Source organism: Mustela putorius, unplaced genomic scaffold (genome assembly GCF_011764305.1).
Source record: "Mustela putorius furo isolate JIRA1106 unplaced genomic scaffold, ASM1176430v1.1 tig00003853_pilon_pilon_pilon, whole genome shotgun sequence".
In the NCBI taxonomy this organism is placed as follows: Eukaryota; Metazoa; Chordata; class Mammalia; order Carnivora; family Mustelidae; genus Mustela; species Mustela putorius.
In genome coordinates this window covers 6,010,175-6,017,995 of record NW_025422005.1, presented here as the reverse complement: position 1 = coordinate 6,017,995, position 7,821 = coordinate 6,010,175, and positions in this window count along the sequence as shown.

Genomic DNA, 7,821 nt, shown 5'->3' with positions numbered 1-7,821 from the left:
TGCCCTATTTTAAGATCTAGGAGAGTCTCTAAAGATAAAAACTGCTAGAATTTTATATTAATAAACTGATCTGTATGTCTCACATAGCACCCTGACCATAGGTGTCCCACCTGGACTCCCTTTCCCCCTGAGACCTGCTTTCAGGATCTTCATAGCATTTGCCACCAACTGACTATCTTTGTCTTACTTGCTTATGGCTTGTTTCCTGCATCATGCGATAATCGCCCTGAGAGCAAGAACTTTACCTCTCTGTTCCATCCAGCCCTGAAACGGTGTCTACTCATACAGTAGGCTCCCTATAAATATTTGTTGAATGAACCTTAACCCGCAGAGGAATAGCTAAGTAACTTCAGGATACATAATCTGAATCAGATTTCAATACAAATCAGAAACCAGAGGTGTTGCTGCCCCAGGTCTGACATTGTCAGAGAGGCAAAACTGTTCCTCTACTCTGTTGCACTTAGTCATGGGGCCCTGCAAATTAAACTGACGAAAGACAGATCAGCAAGACAAAAGACAGATTTTGAATTTTGCAACATATATAATTGTTGAATCATGATGTTATAGACCTGAAACTTTAAAAAAAAAAAAAAAAGACAGATTTTCATTTTTGTATGTAGGGGAGGTCACAGAAAAATATGACTCAAGGAGATTAGAACTTGACCGGGGAACAAAGGGGTGGGGGACCCTTCGGAAGATAGATGGGAATTTTGGGACAATGTCTATTGGTAAGAGTCCATCTTCCCTGGCTGCTCCTAGGAAGGGGATTTATGACAATTTGAGTTCCTTTGGGGGTTCTACTTTTAGATGGATAAAGGAGACAAAACAACAACAAAAAATCCCATTCTCAAATGCCTCCAGCTCCGAATAATTCTCATGCCATAGTCCACATCACGGACACCTTCAACATTTAATTTTGCTTCGTAGCTGTGTGTGCTCTGTCCACCCAGCCCGTCCAGCTGCCTCCGAGGCAGGAACTACGTCTGACTCACCTTGGAATCCATCCCTAGCACTGAGCTGGTGGCCAGAAGGCATTTAATAACCGTTGCTGCATGCAGAACTTTTCAAAACCGCTCACAAAGGAGGCCAAAGAAGAAGGTGGGGCTCTCTCCCCTTCCAAGTCGAAGAACACCCAAAACTGTGTGTATCAACACATAAATGTACATTTTTTACTGGGCAAGAAACTTGAACTCCAAAAGGGTATGTAACCCTCTCTAAAAGGTAAAAAAAATGGCAGGGGGACGCCTGGGTGGCTCATTGGTTGAGCGACTGCCTTTGGCTCAGGTCATGATCCTGGAGTATCCCGCATCCGGCTCCCTGCTCGGTGAGGAGCCTACTTCTCCTTCTGACGCTTCCCCTTCTCGTGCTCTCTCTTTCTCAAATAAATGAAATCTTTTAAAAAGTAAATAAAAATAAAAGGTTAAAAAAATACCAATACAGGTGGTAGAAATTGATGCCTTCCCCCCACTTTCTGATTCTCTTCTCCTGGCATATTTAGCATAGATTCTGGCCCAAGGCATTGCTCCTGGCCGGGGCTAATGCTGCCTGCCAAGACGGGGGCCTCTTCCTGCCTCCCCACCCCGTAAGATGCTGAGCGACGCTTCCGACTTCCTAAGCATAAAAGGCCAGACTTTGTATTTCAGGGGAAATGTCCTGGTAAATGGGACATATAGGCTGTAATTGACTCTTTGGGTGAATGAGAATACATTAAACTCCGAGCATAAGAAGCAAGACATAGGCTCCTGCCTGGGGAGCCAGTATCTGCGGGTCTGGCAGCAGAGAGTAAAAGCTTCTGTCCAAAGCGAGCCCAAGGACGCCATTAGGACGGGACCCAGAGAGGGACGTTGGCACAGGCGGCAGGGGCCCATTCCCTGCCAGGAGTCTGTGCACAAGCACCTCATTGGTGAGGCCTGGGATGGCGTCCAAATGGGACACTTTAATTGGAAAGTGACAGAAGCATCTCTGTCTTTCCTGGATCCGAAAATCCATTCGTTATGAAGGGAAGCCGTGGCGGGTGTTTGTTCTCAGCCTTGGGGGTTTTGTTTGTTCTCTTCTTTTTTTGTTTTAATCCCCAGTGTTCACAAATCATCTTAAAGACCTTCTAAAAATCTCAAAACGGTTGACAGTAAATTGATTTTAATTCGCCTTAAATATGTAGGCACATATGCCTTTCGGGACCAAGGGAGCAACGGCAGCCCGCAGACTCTCCCGGCACGGCTAGCCCCCAGAGGTGGGACTGTGTGTCCTCTAGAAAAGCTGCCTCCCATTTTGCTTCTACATCCTTCTGAAGCAGACTCCCAGCCTCCTCGAGACTCTCTTTCAGCTTTCAAGTCTCCTGAAGTCTGCTCTGCCCCTGAGGGTAGGAGGTGGGTGGTCCTGCCTTCCCCCCATGTTGCCTTCGTAGCAGGGTCCTCTGTAGGTTGGATAAGAATCTTCTATCGACTTGCTTTAGCATTAACCACTGTATCACCCCGGGCCAGAAATTAGGAGGAGGCAAGCAGGCACTCGTCTCGTCTGGAGCACACAAGTCAAGGAGGGGCTCAAACCTCAGCGATGTAGAGAAATCATATCTTTTTTTTTTTTTTTTTTTTTTTTTTAAAGATTTTATTTATTTATTTGACAGAGAGAGATCACAAGTAGACAGAGAGGCAGGCAGAGAGAGAGAGGGAAGCAGGCTCCCTGCTGAGCAGAGAGCCCGATGCGGGCCTCGATCCCAGGACCCCGAGATCATGACCTGAGCCGAAGGCAGCGGCTTAACCCACTGAGCCACCCAGGCGCCCTCTTTTTTTTTTTTTTTTTTTTTTTTAAAGATTTCATTTATTTGACACACAGAGAGAGGGAGATCACAAGCAGGCAGACAAAGGGGGGTGGGGAAGCAGGCTCTCCACCGAGCAGAAAGCCCGATGCAGGACTCGATCCCAGGACCCCAGGATCACGACCCGAGCCTAAGGCAGAGGCTCAACCCACTGAGCCACCCAGGCGCCCTGAGAAATCATATCTTAAAACATCAGAACTGACACCAAGATCCATGATGTGCAAAATACCACAATTTTATTTTTTTAAGATCTCTTTTTTTTTTTTTCCAAGGAATCTCTACACCCAATGTGGGGCTCAAACTTACAATGGATGCCAAGCTCCACTGACTGAGCCAGCTAGTCTCTCAAACATCACAATTTTAAGTAAGAAGACTTGCAATATTGGAGCCCAACACAGGAAGAAAGATGTATGCCCCCAAATACATATGTTTATATATTTTTTCATAGTTGACCCCCCCCCGGACATTAAAGTGGTTGAGGAATTATTTAAAAATTGAAAAGTAAGGGGCGCCTGGATGGCTCAGTTCGGTTAGGCATCTGCCCTCAGCTCAGTTCATGATCCCAAGGTCCTGAGATGGAGTCCTGAGTCGGGCTCCCTGCCAAGAGGGGAGTCTGCTTCTCCCTCTCCCTCTACCCCTCCCCGTGCCTGTGCTCACTCTCTCTCTCTCTCAAATAAATAAAACCTTTACAAAAATTGAAAAGTAAGTGTATTGAAATTCACGTCATTTTTAAGTGAAAATATTTTACTTATACACCCCCCCAAAAAAGAGTCAGTTATAATCTTACCTTCCCAGCTTTAGTGGAGGCAAACTCATCAGTAAGCCTTTACAAAATCTTCTGTAATATATTTGGTATTACAGTGCCCAATCGCACCCCTGGGCTTACAGCACACTTGGTCCCCAAGCAGGACCACTGCCCACCTGCGGTCAGAGGCTACACCACCCAACGGTGCTGCCTCTCGGGGGGCACCATTCCCTTCGTAGCCATCTTTCCTCTTTGGACACTTTGGTATTTTTATTATAACTATATTGATTCCTAAGACAGAAGAAAAATGGTCTCAAGGAACAAGTGTGCCCTGAGCCAAGGCAGCGCTTGCTGCCAAGCCTTTCCCTCCCCTATGGCTGTTTGCCCATTCTCTTGACTGCTTGGTACATATCTTTCCAGTCTTGATTTAATATGTATGGATTTTATTGCACGCAGCTCTTTTCAAGGAATCTCAGATCCTTTTTGGAAGTAGGTGAAGTAGAATCAATAATTGGGTGCTTTCCCAACATCCAGTCCATCTGCAAAAAGCATCAGGTGTGTTTGCAAATCCATCTGGAACCAGTCACTTCTCATTCCTCTTTTGCTACCACCCTTGGGACCTATGCAGCCAACACGCACCATGGTCTGTCCCCTGGACAGGCAAGAGTCCCCTCTCTCCAAGCCTCCCCATTTCTGGCCCGCCCTCTGTGGCTGACTGTTTCTTTGAGGTCCCCATGAAATGGCCTTTTGGGAGCCATGCTTGTGGGTAGCCCCACCCACAAAGATGCGGGGCCTGAGCATGTGACCTGCTTCAGCCAATGGGACAGCAGCAAGAGGTGTCGCTATCACCTCTTGTCCTTTTGGATGGCTGCTTCATGGGCTACAGCTGCCATGTGGGAAGCTGGAACAGATGTGGGTAGGGGGCAAACTTTCTCTATAAAGGGTTAGGTTAGGCTCCGTGGGCTTTTCGGTCTCTGTCACAACTACTCAACTTAGCCATTGCAGCTTGAAAGCTGCCACTGACAATATGTAAACAAAGGGCCACAGCTGTGACCAATAAAACTTTATTTACAAAAACAGATCCAGTTCATGAGCCAGTTTGTCAACCACGGGGCTGGCCTACTGCATGATGAGAGGCTACAGGGAGAGACCCTGCAAGATGGGAGGCTGTAATTTGTTGAACGGTATCCCCCAGAACGTCATGTCCACCTGAAACCTATGAACATGACCTATTTGGAAATAGGGTTTTTACACACAGTCAAATTCAGATGAGGTCATGGTAGATTAGGGTGGGCCTTAAACCAGCAGATACCAGACTCCTCACTACCTCATGGAGTCTGTTTCCTCCTGGACTTTCAAGCCTCGTGGCTTCTGCTTAGGGCCTGTTCTGTGCCTTTCTACCATGAGATCATTCTCTTTATATATCCGGGGTTCAAACCTGGCCGCCCAGTCAGCCCCAGGCCATTAGGACGTGCTCCTACCAGACAGAGGCTCTCAGGCCAGGCCAGCTCATCGGCCATTTCTGGTGCTAATCTTCAATCCAGTTGGCAGCGTCCAGTAGTAAGGGCATGCCCCGTCTGAGAGAACCTTCCACGGGTGCTGTAGGCGTGGCAGGCAGTCAGAAACCCCTCAGGAGGGGGTAGTTTATCACCCCCTCCATCTCGGCCTGGCCCGGCTGGGGCAAACCCTGAGTCAGCCATTTGCCCACACAGCTGTCTGGCCCAGAGTCTGACAACCTGGGACTTTTTAGCGTCATGTCCTTGCCACCCTTATCAAGAAGCGAGCCTTCAGTTCGGGATCAGCCCTTTAGAAGACGAGGTCAGCCAGTTATAAACCGACCCAGTCTGCACCGCCCTTCTCACCACGAGGCTATCCTGATAGCCTCTGACAGCTCGGAGCTGAAAGCCCTTCTGTCCTGGCACTTCCCCACCCACAGGAAGCACTCGCACAAAGAATCAGAGGAGCCCAGGAATCCCAGTGTAGGAGGCCCAGCAGCTTCGCTTTTCAAGGGAACTGGAAAGGGTTTGTGGAACATCGGACTTTCTGCCCTTTTGTTTAGGAAATGCCAGTGAATGCCACCATGAGAATGGGGTTGGGGACATTTTGTAATTGGAACTCAAACTGCAATACGGTGTAACAGCTGCTTTGATTCTGCAAGCTGCTTTCTCCTTCCAGCTCCAAACTCATTCTGGAGAGAATCACATAGTATCTAGCGGATAAGGAAGCCTTCATGAGTCTTGTTTCTCAGTGTGAAGCTGTTACAGTTGAATTCGGGGAGGGAGTTGTAGTCCTGGGTAGATAATGTTAGTTATGGGAAGGCTCCCTGGACTAATTTCAGTGTTGTGGCAGCTCGTTAAAATCCAAGGACAAGGTGAACTTCCTCTTCGAGGAGCAGGATGCCAAGAGCTGGTCCCCAGGCGCCTCTGTTCACTCGCGGTTGGCTTGAGCACATCAGCCTGTCACTCCTCGCTTTGAGAATGGAGACAACTGCATGGAACCTGTTCATGGTTTTGTTGACAGGGAAATGGGCTACACCTGGCAGGTGATAAGGCCTCGGTAACACCCATCTGTGAAAAGTGTAGGAAGAATTTCTCATTGTCTTTCAGTCCTCCTGACCGGCCCATGGAAACTGCATTCTGGGTGAATCACAAGCGGCCACGACCTTCCGGAGAAAGAACTCAGCTCCTGCTTTCCCATCAGGAGCACTTACACTGTGTCCTCATACTTCCCTTTCCTTCGTGGGGATTCATAGTTCCAAGTGGGCCATCTGGGGGTTCTGTACCCCTCGCCTCTAGAAAAGCCACCAGCCTGCCTGACAGCCAGGAGCCCTCTGTGCTGGCCACACCAACAGGGTTTTTTGGCCTCCAAGGCCACAGCTGCCTGGGCCTCCTTTCCAGTGACAACCTTAAGAACTGGGAGTAAAAGAGGGTGGGAACATGGGGCGCCTGGGTGGCTCAGTGGGTTAAGATGCTGTCTTCGGCTCGCGTCATGATCTCAGGGTCCTGGGATCGAGTCCCATGTCGGGCTCTCTGCTCAGCGGGGAGCCTGCTTCCTGCTCTCTCTCTCTCTCTCTGCCAGTCTCTCTACCTACCTGTGATCTCTCTCTGTCAAATAAATAAATAAAATCTTTAAAAAAAATTAAAAAAGAGGGTGGGAACAGATAGGGATAAAAAGAATAGGGCCCCAGGAACCTGTCATAGCGGCTCAGCACTATCGGTGACCTGCCCGTCTTCACTCCCGCTTTGAGAGATGATTCCCACATGGATAAGAACTACCTGGAGCTGTTAACAGTTCCTTTCAGCCTCCTAAGGTAGTATTATCACACCCATTTCAGAGATAAAGGAGTTGAGGCACTGAGGATCTGTCTGGCTCTTTCACACCAAGCCTCCAGCCCCCATGTGCTCTCCTTTGAGAGCTCCTCCAAGGGGGACTCTGCTCCAGGGGCCTGCTCCTTGCTTCCCCAACTTCCCTGGGTTTTTAAAATCTTTAGTCCCCCTCGTCCTTATTCCTGGCCTCTGCATACCCCTAGATAAGTTCCCTCCTAGCAGGGACTGTTTTAAAACCACACTGTGCTCTGTCTTCCTAAATCCAAGTCTTGCCCAATCCTTCCTTCCTCCTGCTGACTTTGTGAGATCATCTCTGAAGAAGGCAGAGGAGGCATACCCTAAGACACGCCCTCAAAGCTCAAAAGCCACTGTAAAGGTAGAGGCTCAAAGCCTCCAAGCCGCCGTAAAGGTAGAGGGACATGCAGGTTTCTTTGTGAAGAACCAGAAAAGGGTGCTAAGTTAAGAATCAATCAAATTCCTAGCAAAAATTGCAAGGGAAGAGTGGAATTTCCTTTTCTTTTGTTTTTTAAAGATTTTATTTATTTATTTGACAGAGAGACACAGCAAGGGAGGGAACACAGCAGGGGGAGTGGGAGAGAGAGAAACAGATTTCCTGCCGAGCAGGGAACCCGACGCGGGGTTCGATCCCAGGACCCTGAGACCATGAACTGAGCCAAAGGCAGACACTTAATCCACTGAGCCACACAGGCGCCCCTAAATTATTATTATTTACACCAGATAACTTTATGTGGTTTTTGGTATATGTGAAATACTTTGCAATAAACACAAAAGCCTCACAGTCTGTTACAAGGAGAGGCCATTCACTTAGAGCCCCTGATGGCCACCATTCTCCTCTGATCTCTTATCACCCGTATGCCCCTTGTCCAACACTGAAGTTTCCTATCTGGTTAGAGACTCGCCTTCTCAAAGAGCTA